The following is a 22,600-nucleotide window of genomic DNA, read 5'->3' on the forward strand; positions in this document are numbered from 1 at the left end:
AAACCACCTTCTGTTGAGCAGGGTTCCCGGTGAACGTTTTTTTCTTTCCTTTGGGGGACCTGCTTTGCCCAAATTATGTATTTCACAGTTTACTTGGTTATTGAATTGAATGCATCCAGTTAGATTACTATGAAAATCATGTCTAGGTTTAAATACCCTTTCTTAGCAGCTGAGACATTAATTTTTTTACAGGAGTAGGGTGGCCAAAAATGCTCAATTAAAATGCTCTGCCTATTCAGATCAGCACCCCTTGTTAAAAAAGCTTTTACCAACCTGCTCAGGAAATGGGAAAGAAAGCAATCAAAAAGTTTATAGCAACCGCATTAGGGAAAGATAAAATGAGAGCTGAGAGGCAAGTCATCCTTTTCTACCTAAGGTATTGGAGCATATTTTAAAATCAGACCCTACCTCTCTCCTACATAAACTGAAGAGAGGAGATCTAAGAAGTATAACAAATTAGTGTTTTGGATTTATCTGGATAGATACCCAGGCGTGGAATTACTGCGTCATGAGAGGATGAGAAAGCACAATCAGTAACCACAAGATTGCAACAGGGATACGAAAGACAGTTTGGGGAATATAATCAATAATATTGTAAAGATTGTGTAGGGTATCCGATGAACACTTGTCTCATTAGGGTGACCACTTCATGGATGGTGTAGGTGCCTGACCACTGCAGTGCACACCTGAAGCTGAAGCTGAATAATAATGAATGTCAACTATAATTTAATATATATATATATAGTCACAGGATATAAAGTACAGCATAAGGAAAAGAGTCAGTGAAACTGTAACAGCTATATACGATGTCAGAGGAGTAGTAGATTGGGGGAGGAGGGTTATCACTTTGTGAGGGGTATGAATGTCTAACTAGTACAGTGTTCTGTACACCTGAAACTAATAAAAAACTTAAAGATCTAAATAATAAAAAGCATAGCAACATAATAGTCCATTAATAACTATGTCTTGGAGAAAAGAGAATGCAAGACTGGCTATTTCCCTCAAAGCATACGATTGAGCCCAGGTCTAGGGTGCAAATGAAAAAAACAACAATCTTTACTTGCCTCCTGTGAATACCTATTTGCACCCAGCATATCAAGGGAATTAAAACAACGCTTTCCTCAGGAGAATGCTTGAAGGAAGGGAGAGAAAGATCATGGATACAGTATGAAGATGAGGATTTTGTTTTTAATAGGAAATGTTCGGTGATGTGACTTCAGATACCTCTTCTCTCTATTCTTTTCTGCCTAAGAAGGAAGGAGCTAATTTGATTATGTTTCGGTTTGTGTTTTCCTGTTTGCATCCTGACAGTTTAAAGGAAACACATCTTTCCTCCTGCAGGCCAGTCCAACCCTCAGTTTTTGGAAAGCCTATGGGGATGAAATAGAGTGCTGAATAAGTTACTGAAATGCAAATTGCATCTGAAATCTTGCCAAGGATGGAGGAATATTTGCGAGTGTTTATGAGATAGGAGAAGAAGGTAGGAGAGTGAAGCTGACAGCAAATCACAACAGACTGGATATATTAGAATTCAACTTCTGGTTAAAATGATGTAATTAGCCCTTCTGAAGAGTCATAGCTGCACTCTGGTCATATCCTGGGGCCTGTAGGTCGGCCTCTCGAGTCGGTTTCAGAAGTTATACTCTGCTTAAGAGAACAGAAGAACGCAGTCTGATAAGCATGAAATGTAGAGCTCTGTTCTTTTCTTTTTGTTCTTAAGATAATGTCACTGATTCACAAGCCCAATGTGTCTTAAAGACTTCTTTTTCTATGTGAGACCGCCTGGCCATAGGCATAAGCCAGGCAGGCTGCAGCCAGGAGCTGAATAAATCAGAAGGCTGAAGCTTGTGTTGGAAATGTCCAATCAACAAAGCTCAGGACCTGAACCCTTTATTCACGATTACTCATACTTTTTGCTCTATAAAAACTTTCGCCTGTAAGCCATGATGAGTTTGGACTTTTGAGTATTAACTTCTCCTTCTCCTGGGTGGCCCCAGTAACGAACTAGCCAGTCTTTCCCCATTGCAAAGCCCAGTGTCAGTTTTCATCGACTCGCTGCTCACATGGGCAGGTACGAATTCTGTTTTGACTTGCTCCGTTTCAAGAGAGAAAATTGTTCTAAGGTGGCAGAGGTGAAATACATCATTTCATGTCCAATGAAGTTCATAAATATGGAGTAGAATGCAGAATTAAGAAAATATATGGTGATTTTTATTCAGATGAGTAACCAAATGTGTGTGTTTGGATTAAACTAACCAATGTCAAATCAATTCAAGGCTTCTATTATATTGAGACGAGCCCTCTTTGTAGACACTTGTGTGTCTAGATACCAGAAGTTGGAAAACTGTTACTGATTTTAACTTGAAATATGATACACTATTATTGAATAAAACATAACTCCATAGATTCACCTAGCAGTTAAGAGCAAAGGAAATTATTCGCCATCATGATCTCATAGTTTTCTCTTGGAAGTTAACTTCCACTTGCTTTCTATTTTCTTTAGCTTTCTACTAGTACAATAACTCACACTGCTGGAAAACCAGTTGGCATTAGAACCCTATGAACCCAAAGCTGAATTTCCAGTAACCCTAGATCACAAAGACAAAAGAGATTCTTTAGATAGGGCTCCCCACTGTGATTTTTTATTAACTTAGAGGAAATGCTGGTTTTGACTGTCTCCTTTCCACCAGACCATCCTGCAAACTGACTACCAATGTAGTCCCTCACAAATTCTGCCCCTTTGGCTGCACTACCACTGACAAATGAAGCACTTTAAGAAGTACAGACATTTTCTAAATCTTTGCCTGGATGCATCTGAGCTAGCGGCAGATTTTCGTCAAGCAAATGAATCTTGAGGATACCCCGACCATTATACAGGTTGCCCAATGATGCAGAGGTCTGGCTCCTCCCTGGGAAATCAGGGTTCTGTCATAGACAGGCAGGGTTTTTAAGAACCTCAGAATTTAATAGGTTCTAGATGGGAAGGAAACTTTGCTTTGTCTTAAAATAATTCTGCAATATCCATTATACAAATAACTTTTTATCAATGGTACTTTTAAAGTAAAGCTATGCATAATTCTACCAACCTCACTCATCCACATTTTATTTTTCTGTTTTCCACTTACTTCCAATTTTTCTATGTTTACTCAGTTTTAAGGTACCATTATAATGTAGATACAGTGCTTTACCTAGCTCATTTCACTTCAACGTATACCTTAATTATATATCATACTTTACTAAAACAACCTTCCATGAAATGGAATTTAGGTTGTTTCTAATCTTTTATTACGAATAAAGAATGTTGCATATGAACGTCTTTTTTCATTACGAATCTCTACTTACTTCCTTAAGTTAAATCTAAGGGACTACACGACTTTGATAAAATTGACAAATTGCTTTCCACAAAGTGTGCATTGGTTGCTGGGAGTATATGATCTTATCAACTTTTTTACCAATGCAAATTTTTCTATACCCAGACTTTCTCATAAACCCCTTCCAAAAATATGATGTCTTGATAATTAACAATTCTGCTATCAAGTAACTCGGTTCTATTACAGATGATTAGGAAATCACACAACATATTTGGTACATAGTAGGAACTCAATTATTTTCAATAAAACTAATTTGTGTCCTACTGAGAAACACATCAAATTCTGCTTAACAAATACAATTTATTCTAGTTTTCTTAAACTCAAAAGTGAAAAAAAAAAAAAAAAAGAACAACAACATCAATTACTTCCTGTCATTCGAGTGAATAATTAGATAGGTCACATCTCAGGAACCAAAGCTTCCACTCTTCACTAAGAAAAACAGTGACTATCCTACAAGGTTATTGTTCAGGAGAACCCGTCATTCAGAATTCTGGATACACCTGATCCTAGAAATAGCCATCAGACAAGGACAAGGGGACAGTAGTTCTATATGTTCTTTGTCAACAGCATGTGCCACAACACGCATGTGTGAAACGCAATCCGTGTTGCAGAGCGATGCTGACCCACCGATATAGGTTTTAGAGTTGACATACCTTTGTCTGTGCATTAAAACTTTCAGATTATCTGCAGCACAAGCTCGGGTATATAGAAAACAAAATGTGCCTGTGCTTTCCAGGCAATATCTACAAAATCAAAACAGCAACACAACTACTGATGCTGGGGTGTGTGTGTGTAGTGGGGATCGGGTGGAAACAAGCCCATCACATCAGATTGTAGCTGGGTAAACAAAACCTTTGGTATTATGGCCCACTCTGGGCTTTGTTTTTCACCTCTCTGTTTTGGCAACAAGTTAAGATCCTCTGGAGTGTTTCACTTGCTTTTGGTTATCTGCAGACATGGTCTCCCTCATAAGCCATAAGCTAATGTGCTTAAAGAAGCCATAATTAAAGGTCTAATTTACCGAGAAAGGGAAAGGTAGAATGTGTTTCTGTTAATTTTTCCTTATAACAATACTAAGTTATCTTTCTACCACTGTTGCTTTTTTTCTGCATATCTAAATATGAGTGTATATAATAGGTAGATAGAAGTTTAGACATATTTAGAGATACAATATTCACAGCTCTGTACTTCATTACTTGCTACAAGTTCATTAGGTCTTTCCCCCCTTACCCCCCCCACATATACACAGGAAAGTGGGCATGTTCTCCATTGACCAAAAGGCTGGAGGAGTAATTTTCCATCACCTGAAGGTCTTCAAAGCCAATAGGCGACATTTCCAGTCAGGCAGGTAATTATAACCAGCTCGAGCTGGGCTTTCCAAATGGAAGGCTGCTGATCTTGCAGTAGGAAAAAATATTTTCAGCTGTGGACAATTAACCAACTCAGTAGACCAGGCAAAAGTGCAGCCTTCTTCTGCCCTATTCTGCTGCCAGCACTACTTTGACAGCTATATAATTACATGGACCATAAATTATGCTCAGCAATCACCTTGTTTATAATTCCATTCCCTGTAAATTAGTAGGCTAATGAAATGCGATTTCATAACCACCAGATGCATAGGGAGCTACTCACCAGAGACTCTGGCAGTGGCTAAGAGGCCACACATTCCCAAGGAGTGAGATTTTGGTGGGGTGCTGTTTGCTGGTCGTGCCACTGACAAGTGATCCAATGCATCAAGCTTGGGGCTGCCAGTGACATTCAGACAGTTCCAGGATGGAAGCCATATGAAATAACCAGCAGCTGTGAGAAACATGGCACCCTGTTTGAAAGAAAACCTTTGCTTTTTTTTTATTTCTTGTGGCAGCTCCGTTTATCTATGTTGCATGTTAGGTAATGAGTGCATGTAGAAGAGACTCCTCAAGAGTCCTTTTTAAAAGTCCTGCCAATGGGCAGATGTTCCATAAAGAAACAATTTACTTCAGTGGGTAGTGGGTGGTCTGTTTTTACAACATGAGAATATGGTAAATGAATAAGAAATATAACCACATTTCCCAAGGTTATTTTCCCTCTCTATATGGAGAAATCTTTTTTGAAAATCCTTTGTATCACTCTCAGTTACTGTGAAAAAGAAATAAGAATGGAAGTAATAAAAATGCTGATTGTCTTTGTTCTAGGTTCTCACAAGTAACCCAACTTCTGAGACACAACTCTCCACTATTTCATAATAAAACAATGACAAATTACAGTTTTAGAATCAGTAGCATACAACTGGGAATTATACATTTTTACAGAAAAGAAGAACAAATGAACAGTTGATAATTTCTGTCTTATATTCCAAGGCCCAGACAAGTTATTTGCAAGAGATTTATTAGAATTTGAGCCATTACTGCAACAAGAATTGTGCTGCAAGGAAAAATACAAATTATCTGCCACTGCTTCTAACAGGGCTGGGAGGGGGGAAAATGCATGAATCTAGAAACTTTAATTACCTGCAGAAATGTGAGTTGGATATGCAGTACCTACTTTAATTACTATCTGATTAAAATTAATTCTAGGTAGAAAAGGAGAAAGTGTAATAAGGAAACTGCAGTCTGAAGATTAATGTTCCAAAGGCCACCAAATGCAGGCAAATAATGGAGAGACGATCTGGTTGGAGGATGTGTGCTGTGAGTGACTATCAGAAATGTGAAATATGATTTCAGATATCTATTGTTTTGACACATGCTTTCATATTTTCTGAATTTATGGAATAGTTGCATCCCTCACCTTTCCACCAGAGACATCTAGATACAGCAACATTTTCCTCAGGTAGAAGCATATCAGGTGAAATAAAATGATTCCCAGGTTATTAGAGACATGCCTGGATCTTTGATACCAGTTCTCAATGGCTAATTCCTTCAATAAGTAACCCAGAGTGTAAGTGAACAGCAACTAATTTATTTTATACTATTTCCATAGTGTGATATTTGTAGCAAGTTTTTCAGAGATGGAAAACCCTAAGATCATTATATATGCTAGAAATTGACCATTAGTAATTTTTTTTGAAAGTCATGACAAAAGCCCAAAAAGTTGAGGTGTGTGTGTGTGTGTGTGTGTGTGTGTGTGTACCTGCGTGTGTTCACTCCCAACACCTGCCTTGATGGCAGGGATCATGCAAACCTTAGAATATCACCAACATGTCAAACAGTTCCTGGTCAACACTGAGAGATTAAAAAATATGTATCTTTTATGTAGACAGGTAATTTACAAGTGACTTGCCATTGACAGGAGTTGAAATTTGAGTTGGTTTTACATTTGAAATGATGAATTTACTCTCAAACGTCTGTCCTCAGGTACCAGTCACTCATGATGAAAATTAGCATTTTTAATAATAATGTCAATAATTAGCATATTAGCTAACCAATAGAATGAATTAACTTGTTAACACAGGTCTTGAAACTGCAATGTTGGCTGCCCTTTTTGCCATTTAGTTCATTAGGCCTAAACGAGAAATATCTTAATCAATTTGAGTTCTATCACTACCATAGCAAGTAGCAAATATCATAAATAACTAAATTTTGGTGGTTGAGAAGATTGAGTGTTAAATAAAAATTCACAGAACCCATTTTACTGTACATCTAAAGGAAATAAACAAAAATAAATTTTAAAAAAGCAAAGAAAACTAGCAGCATTCAATTGTGTGAAAGGGCCAAATTCTGTGTCACAATCTTAAAAACTATTGTCTAGTAACAAAAGAACAAGCAGATAAAAATTGAAACTAGGCAGTAAGAATCCACAGAAATATCTTCCTCCATCAATCCAGCACCAAAACCCCATTAGCACCTCTGCCCCCCAACAATCACCACCAAACACCAACAATGTGAGGTGGAGGAGAAGTGAGGAATTAAGAGGAATTTTAATAATTTGGAATGAGTCTTTAATAGGTGGTCTGAGAAGAAGAAGAGGAAGAGGAAGAGGAAGAGGAAGAAGTGGTGAAATGGTGTGAATCAATACTAACATAGCAAGAGATGACGTGGGTGCTCTTTTCTTCCCTTTTGCATTGGCTTGGAAGGAGACAGGTGAGTTCCTTCCAATGGATGCTAGGTGAGCTCAAATATTAAAATCATATTAAACCAGGGCAACCACAAATAAAAGCTCTCCCACTTCCAGTGCCCACAATACTTTATGACTCCAACGGGCAATATAACATTGAAAATATGAGAGAGCAGTGAAAAATATCCACTGGCTATAAGACCCTTTGCTGCCCCACCCCGATCACTTGATAGAAAATCAGAACATGGAATACAAAACAACCTACAACCTTCAATCTCTCATCTGAAGCTCTGAAAGGAAAACCCAAACACAGAGCTCATTTAATGTCTGAAGGGAACTAAAAATAACACACTCACAAGACATTTGGCCAAATGCAAGGTCCAGATTAAGCAACCTACTTAATTAACAAATATTCTAGAAAGATATGACAGGGTGACAATACAAAAATAGGAAAGCAAATAATAATCAAAAGAAAAGAAGATGGAAATGGTGAAATAAAAAAGGGGAAGAAATGGGGAGAAAGAAGAATCAGTTCTGGAAAGAGAAGATTTATTCCAGGAAAGAAGAAAATTTTCGACAATGACTTTGTACTTTTCAAGGAATTAAGGAAAACACAGGATAGGTGGGACTACATGTGACCATGAAATGTTAAGATAACAATGTGATACTAGAATGCTAAGAAAGCAACTTTTCACAATAAATTATACCAGAGAAAATTGATGCATTAGAAACAGAACAGAAACCAGAGGGTAGGAGGGCACATCAGTGACACAGCGGGCAGGCATTAAAATATTACTGCAGGTGAAGTTAGAAATCTAGGTTCCCTACTAGGCCTTCATTGACAGCTGAAGGTGGGATAATCCTTCTTACTATTGGGCAGAAGTGGGAGTTCTGGCTCCTTTCATGGTCCCATGGATGCCATAGTGAGGCTTGCCTCCCTACTGCTGGGAGATAATGAAAGTCCTGATTCTCCACTGGGCCTCCTCTGACACCACCCTGCTGGGAAGGTGAGGGCTACCTCATTATTACTGGGTGGAAGTCCAGGTTCCCCAAGTGGTTTCCACTGACACAAACAGGTGGAGGGCTTATTACTGGCCAGTAAGGATGCAAATCCCAGCTCCCTATGTGGTTTCCTGTAACCATTCCAGGTGGATGGAGGGGGCCCTCATTAGTCCATGCTCCCCCACTTGGGCTTTGCTGGCATGAGTAGAGCTGGGTCCATAGTTTTTCTGTGGTGATTCCCTGAAGTAGAAAAGTTATTGTCTAAAAGTTTTCTGTATTTGCTAGGCTGCCACTTTCCGGGTCCTTTGGCTGGAGCTAATGGCTTTTGATAGGCCTTGTTTTGTTTATACCTGTGGGTGTTTCCAGCTATATGACTTCTTCAGCTCCAAGTTTGGGGTACAGAAGACAAAAATAAAACCCAGGGATATCACACTGTGATGCTTCTTGGGCCGAATCTCCCTATCCAGTCTGCCTTTTACCTCCACCTTCAGAGTTTTCTTATGTTTGTTTTACATATAATGTTTTTAGTTTTTAGCTGTTCTTAGTGGAGGGGATAGGGAAAAGTATATATCATCTATCTTCCTGGAATCAGAAGTCTGAACATGTTTTTGAAAGACTGAACGTCAATGGAAAAGTGGTAATTGACTTAGGTTAGCAAGAGAAGCCAAAACTCAAGTGCCTGCAAAGATTTGTAACAAAAAGTGAAAATATCAAGTACTGTCAAGGGTGCAGAGAAGAGCCCTTGTAACTCTCATACATTGTTGGTGGGAATGCAAAATGATACTATGGGTGCTTTGAACAAGATTTTGGCAGTTTCTTAAAAGTTAAACATATACTTACACACCCAACAATATTACTGCTATGCCCTTTGCTCAAGAATAACAAAAATATATTCCCATACGAAAAACCTCTACATTGCTTATAATAAAAACAACTTACATGCCCATCAACTAATAAATGGATTATAAAATATGGTACATACAGAAATAGAATACTACTCTGCAGTGTGAAGGGTTGAACTTCTGATAAATCCAATGGCATAGGTGAATCTCGGAAGCATTAGGCCATTGAATAATACAATACACAAAAGACTGTCCACAATTTGATTCCATTCCTATAACATTATGGAAAAAGGAAAAATACAGAAACCAAAATCAGATCAGTGGGCAGGAGGAAGAGACTGACCAGAAAGGGGTATAAGGGAACTTTTTGCAATGATGGCAATGCCCTATATTTTGATTGTGGTAGTGGTTACACAATTGTATCATTTGTCAAAACTCAGAATGCCACATCTAAACAGTAAATTTCAATGAATTTAATTTATAACTCAATGAATTTTACTTGAAATACTGAAGGTAGAATGGACAATAAAACCCTTGAAGTATTTGACATTAAAAAATAAACAGAAAGTTAACATAAATCGATGGATGGGTATAGGAGACAAAAGAAAATTAAATAATTAGTGAGGGTCCAAATTCACTGGAAATTGATTTCAGAAAGATAGAAAAGGTTAAACAAAGAGAAGGAACTTAAGAAAGATAATACAGGCATATTTCCTGAACCAAAGGACCTGAGTTTCCATATAGAAGTTCTCACTACCAAAAGTAATAAATGAAAAAAGAGCCACAGAAGGCACACATTAGTGAAATTTTAGGAAAGAAACAAACAAACAAAAAAAAAAGATGTAAATACCTAAAATCCTCCATGTGAGAAAATTTAAAAAAATAAGGTAAACAAAGCTCAAACAGCAGTCAGGCAGGTGTTAAGTGTCTAAATATTACATTGTTTTGTACAACCGAAACTAACAAAAAATAAAATAAAATAAAAATTTCTTGGGGCGGCCGGATGGCTCAGTTGGTTAGAGCACAAGCTCTGAACAACAACGTTGCTGGTTCAATTCCCACATGGGCCAGTGAGCTGCACCCTCCACAACTAGATTGAAGACAATGAACTGCCGCTGAGCTTCCAGAGAGGCGGCTGTATGCCTCAGTTGGTTAGAGTTAGAGCACCAGCTCTCAACAACAAGGTTGCCAGTTCAATTTCCACATGGGACGGTGGGCGGCTGCACCCCCTGCAACTAAGATTGAAAACCGCGACTGGACTTGGAGCTGAGCTGTTCCCTCCACAACTAGATTGAAGGACAACAACTTGGATCTGATGGGCCCTGGAGAAACACACTATTCCCCAGTATTCCCCAATAAAATACAAATAAAAATACAAATAAAAAAATTATTGGTTAATATAACATATTTTAATCAAAAACAAAACAAAACAAACAAACAACAAAACTCAAACATATAACAAAAACTGTATTAAAATTGCACTGGTCCTCTCAAGAGTTGCACGTCACCTCAGAGGAAATGAACGATGCCTTCAGTGTTCTGAGAAAACGTTTTTGCTAACTATGAATTCATATCTAGCTAAATTATCAACCAAGGCAAACTTTTTTTTGGAATGTAAAGCATTCCAAAAAAAAACGTTTACCACTGATTAAAAATGAAGCTAAAGCACTTGGGAATCAATAAATCCAAAAGCAGAGAGAGGTAAAGAGAATTCCAAGGGTGATGATAGTCTCATGTTGACACTGTATATGCCCAGCGAGCAACCAGTTAAGTTTAAAACAGGAGGATATAGAATTCCAGAAGGGAAATATACAAGTAACAGCTTTGGAACAATTATATGTTCTGATATATTTCACCATTTGGAAAATAGTATTGGATTCTATCAGAGACATTGGAAAGAATTATGGATAGGTACATAGAAAGCTAAACAAATTAAAACTCAAACAAGAGTTAACTCCAGGGGGAAAAAGTTTTTTTATTACATGTAAATTAATCTTAGAACTAACACAGCTCAGCAAAGCAATGAAAAATATTTGCATAGTCAAAAATAATGTACACACTACATACTGGTTTAATATCAGAATATATTTCAGGGGTGGGAGAAGCCGAGGTGCTTAATGTAATAGTGCTTCCTATTCCACAATAGGCATCAATAAGATACTAATAAAATCAATATAGTAAGACTTCCTATATACATATATTAGCTAGAAATAACAGCTACATATACTTGTAAGACGTAGCAGTTAAACACATTGGAAGAGGTTGCCTTCAGAGAACAAAAGAGGCATATAAAAGAAGGCAGGATAATATATTTTAGTATATACTTTAGAATTCTATTCAATAAAATGGGAGAATTTCTAAAAAGTTCCCTCTACCCCAATTCCCTAGTGCCTAAAACCACAGTACAAATGATGTGGAATCAGAACCAATTTAAAATCTTTGCTTTGCTACTATTACTACCTATGGGATTTTGAGTAAGTTATTTAACTTGAGTCTCAGTTTCTACTATTTAAAATGGGACAATATTAACTAATTTAAAAGTTTAGAGTGAGAATTAAATGAGAACAAGAAAGTAAGCCCTCATCCTGGGGAGAAGCATCTTAGAGGTACTCATACATGATACTTTTTCTGTTGAAGATTCTCTTCTCCTGGTCCCAGCATAACCCACCATTATGACTTTCTTTCTTTGGGTAAGAGTTTGCAAACTCATTTTAATTTTAGAACTTTATGCAACTAAATTTTATATGAAATCTTACCATAAACAATTTAAAATTAAATTACTATGAAATTAGTATATAAAATTAGTATCATTAAAAACAGTATATAAAATGAAAGTTAGATGACATAAAAACAACTTTATGCTATAGTACTGAGTTTTCATGCAAGGTTTTATACACACATACAAAAATGCAGAAATAAAAATATCATTGAAACAATATCAAAATAGCACCCAAAATGCATTCAGCGTTTACTTTGAGTGATAAAATATAGTTTTATTTTTCTCATTTTATATTTATGCATTTAAAAATTTTCCGTAATAAACACTATTAGATTTATAATCAAAAGAAAAAAGCATCATAAGGATGGTGAATAACATGTTAAAATTATTTCTTCCTTAAAGATAATGGTAGCAATGCTGATACCATTAACTAAATAATGATTTAATAATAAATATTAAATAAAATAAATTAATGTTGATTTTAAAATATTATATCAGTTTTTTTTGCTTGTGATTATTTTAATTTACCTTATGTTTTCAACATTAGTTTCTTGTATGCCCAGAAGAATCATGAAATGAACTTTTTAAACTGGAAGAGGTTGAGCTAAGATACTCAACTTCATATATCAAGGAGGAGACTTTAGTTAGTAATTAAGCAATAATAATCAAGGCAGATTAATGGCCATCTCAGAAAGTTCATTGCTGTGGGCCATTAACCCTAGCACAGCAATTAATTCCCAAGGAAAAGTCCTATGCTTCAGAGGTCATTTTTGCAGTTAGAAACTATCAAAAGTAAAACCACACCAAAATGTCCATTGTCGAAAAGTAAGCATGCTGTTTTCTATTCCTGTGATGGTTCACTTTATGTGTCAACTTGACTAGACCATGAGGTGCCCAGATATTTTGGTCAAACATTTTTCTGGGTGTGTCTGTAAGGTATTTTGGGTTGAGACTAACATTTGAATCAGTAGATTGAGTAAAGCAGATTGCCCTCCTTAATGTGGGTGGGCCTTATCCAATCAGTTGAGGGCCTGAATAGAACAAAAAGATTGACCCTCCCCCGAGTAAAGAGGAACTCTTCCTGACTGATTGCCTTCAGGTAAGACATTGGTTTTTTTTATGTCTTCAGACTAGAACTGAAATATTGGTTCTTCTTGGGTCTCAATTTTGCCAGCTTTTGAACTAGAACTTGTATGATTGGCTCTCCTGGTTCTGAGGCCTTCAGATTGTGAACTGATTTTACATCCTTTGCTCTCCTGGTTCTCCATCTGACTGACTGCAGATCTTGAGACTTCTCAGTCTCCTTAACTGGTGTAAGCAAATTCCTTATAAATCTATCTATCTATCTATTTATCTACCTTCCCCCGTTGGTTCTGTTTTTCTGGAGAACCCTGACTAATACAAGCGCACTTTTTTTTTAGTGTATGTTTAAAGGGAAATATTGAAAACATGCACACTCAAAAAATTCAGCTCATGAGTTGTATTCATGTTTTTTCTTAAAGCTGTAGTTCAAACTCCTCTTAAAAGAAAGAAGAAACCAATATTTATTCAGGATTTATTATATGATGGGTGTGTTATGTCTATTATACAGTTCTCAAAACAAATGGTAAAAATAAGGAGTATAAACCCCATTTTATAGATGAGAAGAAAATGAGGTTCAGAGTATTTAATCAACTTGCTCATAGGCACACAGTAAGAGGAACCTAAAGAGATCTGATTCCAGGGTCTTGGGCTTAAAAACCGATGATTTTTCTACAGTACTTTTCATCAGTATTTCTAAAGATCCCTTTTTACAATAGCATATGACAAAAAATATGTCCTTCAATAGATGAATGGATAAAGAAGTTGTGGTATATATACACAATGGAATACTATTCAGCAGTAAGAAAAGATGATATAGGAACATTTGGGACAACATGGATGGATCTTGAGAGTATAATGTAAGCGAAATAAATCAGACAAAAAAAGCAGAGAACCATATGATTTCACTGATGTGTGGTTTATGAACCCAAAACAACAAAAGAACAAGACAAACAAATGAGAAACAAAAACTCATACACAGACAATAGTTTAGTGGTTACCAGAGGGTAAAGGGGGAGGGGGATGGTAGATGAGAATAAAGTGGATCAAATATCTGGTGATGGAAGGAGAACTGACTCTGGGTGGTGAACACACAATGGGATTTATAGATGATGTGATACAGAATTGTATACCTGAAATCTATGTAATTTTACTAACAATTGTCACCCCAATAAACTTTAATTAAAAAAAGAGAGAATTCTTGTCAGAATTTTTAAAAACAAGATGTCTTTTTTGTAATCATTTAAACAGATACCATATGAATACATGGCATAAGAATAATTTAATGGAGAGAAAATCAATAATTAAAACATATTTGCAGTTAAGTTCAATATCAAGTAATATGTCAAGAATATGAATAGGTATAATCTGAAGGGACATTGATATTACCACCTGAAATTTTATGTATTGAAAATATATCAATCCTATAGTAAAAAATGTGATTTACCATGCTTCTTAAGACCCATAGCAATAAGATACGAAAAAAAATATATAAAACTCTCTTAAGGGAAAGGAATTACAGATTAATTTTATCTGTGTGCTTGAGCATTTTTATTCCTCATTTTTTATAAAGGGCTCACATTTTTATATTCATACAAAAAGTAATTAGGTAATGGTTTCAATTAGGTATGTGTAAGACTTACCCTATCAGAAGAATTTCATTTTATTTTATGCTTTTAGACGCAATTGTAAATGGGACTGTTTTTGTAATTTCTTCTTCTGATCGTTATTGGTATGTAGAAATGCAACAGGTTTCTATATATTGATTTTGTATCCTGCAACTATTGAATTCACAAAAGAATTTTTAAATCAAAAGTTTAGAGAGCAAATATATTTGTTAAAAGATCAATGCATTGTGTGGCTTTCCATAAGGAAATGTAATTTTTAATTCAATGTATATTTCTTTGTGGAAAGACAGAAATAAGAAATTAGAGAACATTGCTTCAGACAGGGCATCAGTAATAGTAAGGGGGGGGGGAGACAGGAAACTTAGAAATGATTACCACTGGGGTGATACTGGTTAATTTTATATATATTGGGCTAAGAACATCAATAAATAATGTATGTTTTTAAAAAAATTTTAGAAATATTGAAAACTGCTTATCTTTTATTTTTTGACTTTTCTTTGCTTTTTTCAGGCTCATTTCCTCCTTTAAACCAGAAATGAAAGGCAACGTGTTTTTGTAGGTGCAAACTTAAGTTGCTGAAGGGGTGTTGAAGATAGAAACCAAAAGAGGAAGGAATGTTTTTCATAGAGACATGTGCCTGGCAATTGATTCTCATTTTATTGCTCAGTCATGTATACCTCTCAAAAGAGATACTGTTTGAGAAATAAGAAATGCCTTAAGGCAAGAATTTAATACATTTCATGTTTGTTTTATTTGTAAAACAAACTCCTGTTTTTTTCTTTATTCTTTAAGATATTGTGGTGTGAGTGCCAAAAATCTGTGATTTGTAGTAAATATCTAATAAGATTATTGGAAAAGAATTAAACTTTTAAATTTGTTTATCTTACATTGAAATTATAGATGATAGCATTCATTTGCTAGCTTCAATTAGAGTAGTATCCCTTTCCTCTTGACATTGTACCATCAATATACTAATCCACAGGCCACCTTTAAAATGGTCCACCTTCTCCTTTTCATAATGTCATGCCTTCTACTCTACCTCTCCATCATGGACGCAATCTGATCCTTATCATCATGGTTGGTGTTCATCAAACAACGTGGAAATCTCTGGGCTGATGCACTGAGTTCTATTTTCAGTATTCATTGGATATAATAATAAATATATTCCTCCTTCTCTCCCTCCCTCTCACCTTCTGTCCTTCCTTCCTATTATTTTTTTTCTTTCATATTTTTCTGGCAATATATGTTCTACTTAAGAACAAATGCTTGCCCAATTTCATAATAATTGCATAAAATACCTTTGTTTTGGGTGGGGCTGAAGTGAATTCTTTACTGAATTCACAAAAGAATTTTCTGTGCCCTCCTGGGGCAGCCTAGGTCATCAGAATCTTATATTCCTCTAAAGAGAGCAATGGCTCAGGAGTGGCCATAAATTAGCATCTTCCCTAGGACTTTTGTGAACATTGGTGGGAAAACCTTTCCCCTTTTGCTCAGATGCTAAGACGTAGAAAAAATACATACTGTGAGCTACTGCTGGCCATTATTTATACAAGAAATCCTCCCAGGAAATGAAGGCAATGCTGAGAAGAGCAGACCCAGGGCTGAGCCTTGATTCTGCTAAGCCTGAAGAAAATCTGCCTCAGGACTTGACAATTACCTAATTCAACAAAGTTCTAGTTCACTAACAACACTGAGTTGGATTTCTGTAAATTGCAATTTAATGACTCCTACTTTATTAAGTGATTGGTACCTGGAAGTACTTTACTGCTAATAGTAGTTCTAGAAACAAAAGCGGCTACACTGAGACAGGATAGTGTGGTGAGGTGTTCCCTGGCCAGATTAAGGAGTTGTTATTGGACTCCAGAAGTAGGTGGTTAAAATGTTATCTACTGTCTCTGTGAAAACAAGATCATGTCCGCTCCAAGATTGGAGAGTTAAGGGATTTAGCAAAATATTTCAGAATGTTGGAGTTTTTCCGTACCATCCTTTTGTAAAGTCACATCAAAAAAGAGAAAGTTGCAGTCTGAGTTGCTGCAAAGCAAAAAGTAAACATGCAATATGCTGTTATAAAAGATCCTGTGTTCTTCAATATGCAATCAAGATGAAGCAAGTCATAAAATCATGCAGACGGCTGGATTGAAAAACACACAAAAGGAAACAAGAACAATACACTGTTACTGAACTAATGTAAATGGGAGAAAAGATTCAGAAAACACAAGAGGATATAAAAATGGAACACAGAGGGTTTCAGAAACTCTCTTGCTTGGTACATCTTGCCTTTTATATTAAAACCTATCCAAACTTTAAAGAGAAATTCTATTTGTCGCAGCCTGAGTTCACGGAACATATGAAGCCTCCTATACGGAGTAAGATATACCAAAACTTGTTTCAAAAACTGAGGCCAAGATAGACCAGTTAATTTGAAAGTCTGGGAAGCTGGGCTGAACACTGCAGCCCAATGCAAAGCAACATAAATCACAATGGTGAAAAACATTTTTAAGATCTTTTGGCATTGGATTTGGGACAATATACTTTTTTATTTAGTTATTAGCCTGCGATGTTTTCAGGTACTGGATATAATGACAACCTATTTGCTCAATGCCTAGGATATTCCGCAGGGCCCTAAATTCACAGTAACAAGAAATGGATTTCTGAATCCATGCTGGCCACCAAAACCTTACAAAGGTATGACAGGGCGGAAAATTATTCTCTCAAGAACAAGGAGTGAATGGACTGGCTGATGAAAGAACTCATTATTGGTAAAGATAAAGAAAGAAATGCTATATATATATCAGATCAGTGATTGTTTTGTGCTGTTTCTATAATACTTCTTCTTTTTCTAATGAGACTCCTTGCTAAAGTTACTGTGATTTTATTTCATTTTTGTTAGGTGTATATGAGGTTGGGCAATTAAATTCATGAACACATCCTAGAGTAAGTGCTACATGCCTCATTGCTGAATATCACTACGGTCACCTTAGAAGTACTCCCCTTGGGAAGCTATGCACGGACGCCAGCGCTTAGTCCACCTTCAAAGCAATTTTGGAACTCTTTTTCTGGAATGGCCACCAGAGCTGGCATCATATTACACTTGATGTCCTGAATGTTATCAAAATGTCTTCCTTTCAATCTTTTCTTTAACTTTGGGTAAAAAAAGAAGTCATTGGGGGCCAGTCAGGTGAGTGGGGAGGGTGTTCCAATACAGTTATTTGTTTACTGGCTAAAAATTCCTTTACAGACAGTGCCGTGTGAGCTGGTGCACTGTCGTGATGCAAGAGCCATGAATTGTTGGTGAAAAATTCAGGTCATCTAACTTTTTCACGCAGCCTAACTGTTTATCCAGTTGGTATAAATTCATAATGAATGATCCTATGATACAAAAAAATAGGCTAGCAACATTGCTGCAATAAGTTTGCAAACTTAATTATCAGACCTCATATAAACTCAAGCATAAGCATAGGCAAATGAAAAAGTACTGCATTCCTTGGACAAAGGGATTGGTTCATATATGATGACATGACCCAAATCATGGCAATCTGACTTTGAATGGTTTTTCCAGGGCTAACAGTAAAGTTGCTCCTTTCCTTTATATCTGTAAGACGTGAGGCCAGACCTCACACTGAGGACTTAGACACAGCCATGGCTAAAGCGGGATCCACAACTGTTCTTTTCACTGAGTTAATACTCTTTGCTCAGCAGTCATTTGATTTGGATGCCAATCATTTCTAACAACAAGATCTCTAATAAATATATTGAAATTCTTATTAAGAGCTAAAACAGCATATTTTGTTAATGTCCAGGATGATACCTACAAGGCTATGATGGTCTTCAAAATTAAATGTAAATAAAAAAGTTTTAAAAAACATATTTTGTTCTGTTTCCTGACATCAAGAATGTTGGAAGAAGAATGCTGAAGGCGTGCTCTCACTCATATATTTACTTACTACTTATCAAACCCATGAGCTGAACCACTGGTTTGTTCTTCTGTGAAAAATATCTCATCAAAATTTTCCCACAGTTACTAATAACATCTTCTTAGATATAAATTAAATAGACCATCACTGGGCTGAAAGTAAAAAAAAAATAATCAATTTCAGTCTATCAAAGTTTTATTTGCTTTCCTATACAGTGAAACTTTATAACGAGAAGCCTTGAGATAAAATTAATTTGGAATTCTGTGATGAACTCCTGTCTTCTACAGTGGACTCACCCCATCCATTCCATTACCCCTTTCGTAATGCGAACTTGCACTGAAACTGATTTCTGTACCAACGTAGTATTGCGGTGGGTTTTACTATATTTTAATCCCCGTAAAAATTACCTACAATTAGAAAGATATCTAGAAATTGTAAAAAAAAAAAAAAGGGGGGGGGAGCATTTTTCTGCTACTAACAATTATATTGCCCCAAATTTAGGGAATACACATTGTTCTGCATTTTCTCATTCCTGAGTGATTTAATGAATGAGTATTAACATGCCATTGGACTCTCACTGAAGCTGTTTTTCTGCTTCCATCATCGTAAGGTAAAGCTCTTTTAAAACTAGGACAAAGCCATAAACTCCAGAAATGCCATATGAGAGGGTGATTCTTCCCACTGTTATTTTGTCTAGAGGTCCTTTCAGGTAACACCCATTACATTTTGCTAGTGATAAAATAAAGAAAAATAAACTGTTCTTAATTTTAACTACTGTATTTCCCCAAAAATATGACCTAGCTGGACAATCAGCTCTAATGCGTCTTTTGGAGCAAAAATTAATATAAGACCCAGTCTTATACTATAGTATATAAGACCCGGTTTTATATAAGAAATACGGTACCTTACAACTTGTGGGAAGAGAAGGTACCTAGTGAAAAGACAATAGCAATGCGGTGTATATAATGCTAGGACAAAAGTAAGCAATGAAACATGTGTATTCCAATTAGAAACACGAGTGTAAACTGGCTGTCTGGGGGGAAATATTAAAAACCTGATTTTGTAGTATTTGTTCATTTCCATGTTGTAATATTTTCACCAGAGCCAAGTTCAAGCTACTAGTAGTTTAATAATTGTTCACAAAGTTCTTGAATATTTCAATTTTTGAACCAATGCAAGTAGGCTCTGGCCCACCATTGTGGAAATAACACAGTCGTGGAGACCAGGAAAGATTTCTAGAAGGAAGTAATATCTAATGGAATATTAAGAAACAATGTTAGGTAATCAGCTAAGGAGAAGAAAGGTTAGTTTCACAGGCAGATGGATCAGAACAGACAAACATCTGGAAATGAGAGAAAACATGACATTCAGGGGAAACTACAAGGAATTCATTTTGACTTGATGATATTTTGATACAGGAAGCAGATAAAAATGAACTTGATGTAAATGTGTTCCAGGTGATAATTGTCCTTGCTAGCCACAATAAGCAATTGGAACTTTTTCCAAAGACAATGGTAGATCATCGGAAGGTTTGTGGGATGTAGCATGGGAATACTCTGATGTGTCCTTGAGAAAGACTGCTCTGGTTGTCCTATGAAATATCAGTCAGAGAAGATAAGACTAATGGCTGAGAAACCAGCTTTTAGAATATTAGTACTTCAGGCAGAGCTGCTAGAAACTGGTCCTAAAGCAGTGGCAGTAGAGAGAGTTAAACTTGGAGATTGCCAATTTAAGGACAGATGATGGGTTCACCATTGGGCAAGGTTAGGGTGTGGTGAGGACAGAGAAATGTTAAGAACCATTTCAAAGTTTCTGTCTTAGAAACTTTGGATGCTGTGGCTATTTATGAAAAGAATGGAAAGCAAATCTCAGTTTTGCAGATGTGGAGTCAGAGGTCTTCGTGGGCCATACAAATGGACATAGATGTTTTATACAGAAGGATGGAGATTAGGAGCTAACCAACATCGAGCTAAAGTCCGATTCCTTCTAAGTAATCAGGATAAATTTATAATTGAGGTGTATTCTCCACCTGTAAGGTCCCAGGGCCTCATGAAAGATGCAGATAAATAAAGCAATGATTCGGTTTAGCCCAGTGTGAGAAAGCAGACCACACTGTGGAACACACAAAATGCTTTTGCAACGTGTAATTTAAACTTGATGGAGTGAAGTCTTTCTGAAAAGTTAAGTGGTAGTTAAATGGTAAAAAAAGAAATGAAGGATATTCTTAGTAGATGATGGGATAATGTGTGTAAATACACAATGACGTAAAGCACCATAAGTTTGAAATGAAGTCAGCAAGAAAGAAAGTGGCAAAAATTGAAGTTAGAGATAATAGCAAGGATTTCATTATAAATAGACTTTTGTGCTAAGCTGAGGAACTTAATCAATATCCTTGAAACTGTAATAGATATTGACACATTTAAAGCCAAGATCATACAGGCATTTCAAAACGATAAATTCTTTAAGCAAAAATATAAGGGATTGGAGGGATTGGAGGAGAAAGGAAGAGAATAAATTAATCAACATCCCTTATATTTTATTATAAATGTGGGTAAATTCTCAGTGCATGGACTTATCCTGACCAATTAGGAATCTTAGCAGATCTGCAGGGAGAAAGAAATTAGAAGGAACATACTGTCAGCCGTGTGGGAGTCAAACAATTTTATAAAAGAATTAGAGATTACTGGCAAGGGGAGGTCCCTGAGAGGCCTGAGACTGGAGCAGGGATTTCTGCATTTGATGTAAGGATGGAGTGAAGAGCGAGTGCTATTTCAAACTACTTGAATTAAGGTCTTAGGAAAGCTTGAGGAAATATCCCAAGAAGGCAGTAATGGCCGGTGCTCAGCATCAATTTATTGACAATGTAACTTGCGACTAGCATTATTGTCATTGTCTTAACAAGGGACGATGTTGATACTCAGACAGTAGAGACTCGCTGATCTATCTATACCCGAAATGTGTTCTTTTTCCAACAAATTTTACTTTCATGATAGAATGAGTTTATGTATAGAGAATGCCTGGTTCATAGTATAGATACCTAATAAATGAGAGAAGTGTATTAAGTAAAGTTATTGTCCACTTCTAGTAGTGGCAGCACTGTTGTTCCAAACTAGCTGGTGAGAAGGCTCTGCTACTGAGGCTGAAATTCAAAGGAGCACCTGAAGGGGATGCATGAGTGAGTGACGTTGTGATAAAAATGAATGATGTCGGATAACATCGTGGGTAAGAGGTAGGTAAAAATGTATCTGTGATTTTTTGATATAGACAAATGGAAAGAAATAATAATCTCTTAGAGTCCCTGAGTGTGAAATTGTTTTACTATTTGCCCACTAAGCCATTAGTTGAAAATACACAGACTGTGTGTTTTGGCATCATGTTACCCATTCTTAGTCAAGATACCTTTTGTGGTTCAAACACAAGTATAGATTCTCCTTTCCAAGTGGCATTAGTCCATCGCTTAACTATAGTTACTTTATTTATTCTTTACCCCTTTTCTATGATAATTTAATATATTGTTCTTATAGAGTAAAATGTATTTTTTGTAACTACTGTAAGGTGTTGGTAGTGGAAAACATCTCTTGTATCTACTCTGAATAAGTCCACTCATAAAAATAGTAATTTATAGAAATCGCTGCTGAAAAACACCTTTACAAAATCTAATTTCACCTGCAAAAAGTAATACATTAAAGAGGAGAATCTACATAACATTCATATTGTGATGCTGAACAAGCTGCCTATAAAAATGTAAACAGATGCCTAGTCTACATAAGGATTCATTTAAGCATATTAGAACCAGGAAAGAAAATCTACTAATTTTCAGCCCTATGCTTGGTGGAAGAACAACAATAAGTTACAAGAATTTAGCATCATGGAATGTTTAACATTAAAAAAAAATAAAATGAACCAAGACACCGTACTCAGTCCCCTTGCATTTCAAATTGGAATTTGAACACCTGAAATGATGACTTGACTTCTATAATCTCATATAGTTATTCTCAGTGTCTGGACTAGT

General features: G+C 36.2%; 1 long non-coding RNA gene across 1 annotated transcript in view; it reads right to left on the reverse strand.

Annotated features, from left to right (window-relative positions):
- The window catches only part of LOC148756534 (uncharacterized), a 378,327-nt gene that overhangs the window by 221,774 nt on the left and 133,953 nt on the right, over nt 1-22,600 (reverse strand). The window lies entirely within an intron of this gene.

Source organism: Rhinolophus sinicus, chromosome 12, assembly GCF_057876585.1.
Source record: "Rhinolophus sinicus isolate RSI-liver-muscle chromosome 12, RSI-T2T, whole genome shotgun sequence".
Taxonomy (NCBI): domain Eukaryota; kingdom Metazoa; phylum Chordata; class Mammalia; order Chiroptera; family Rhinolophidae; genus Rhinolophus; species Rhinolophus sinicus.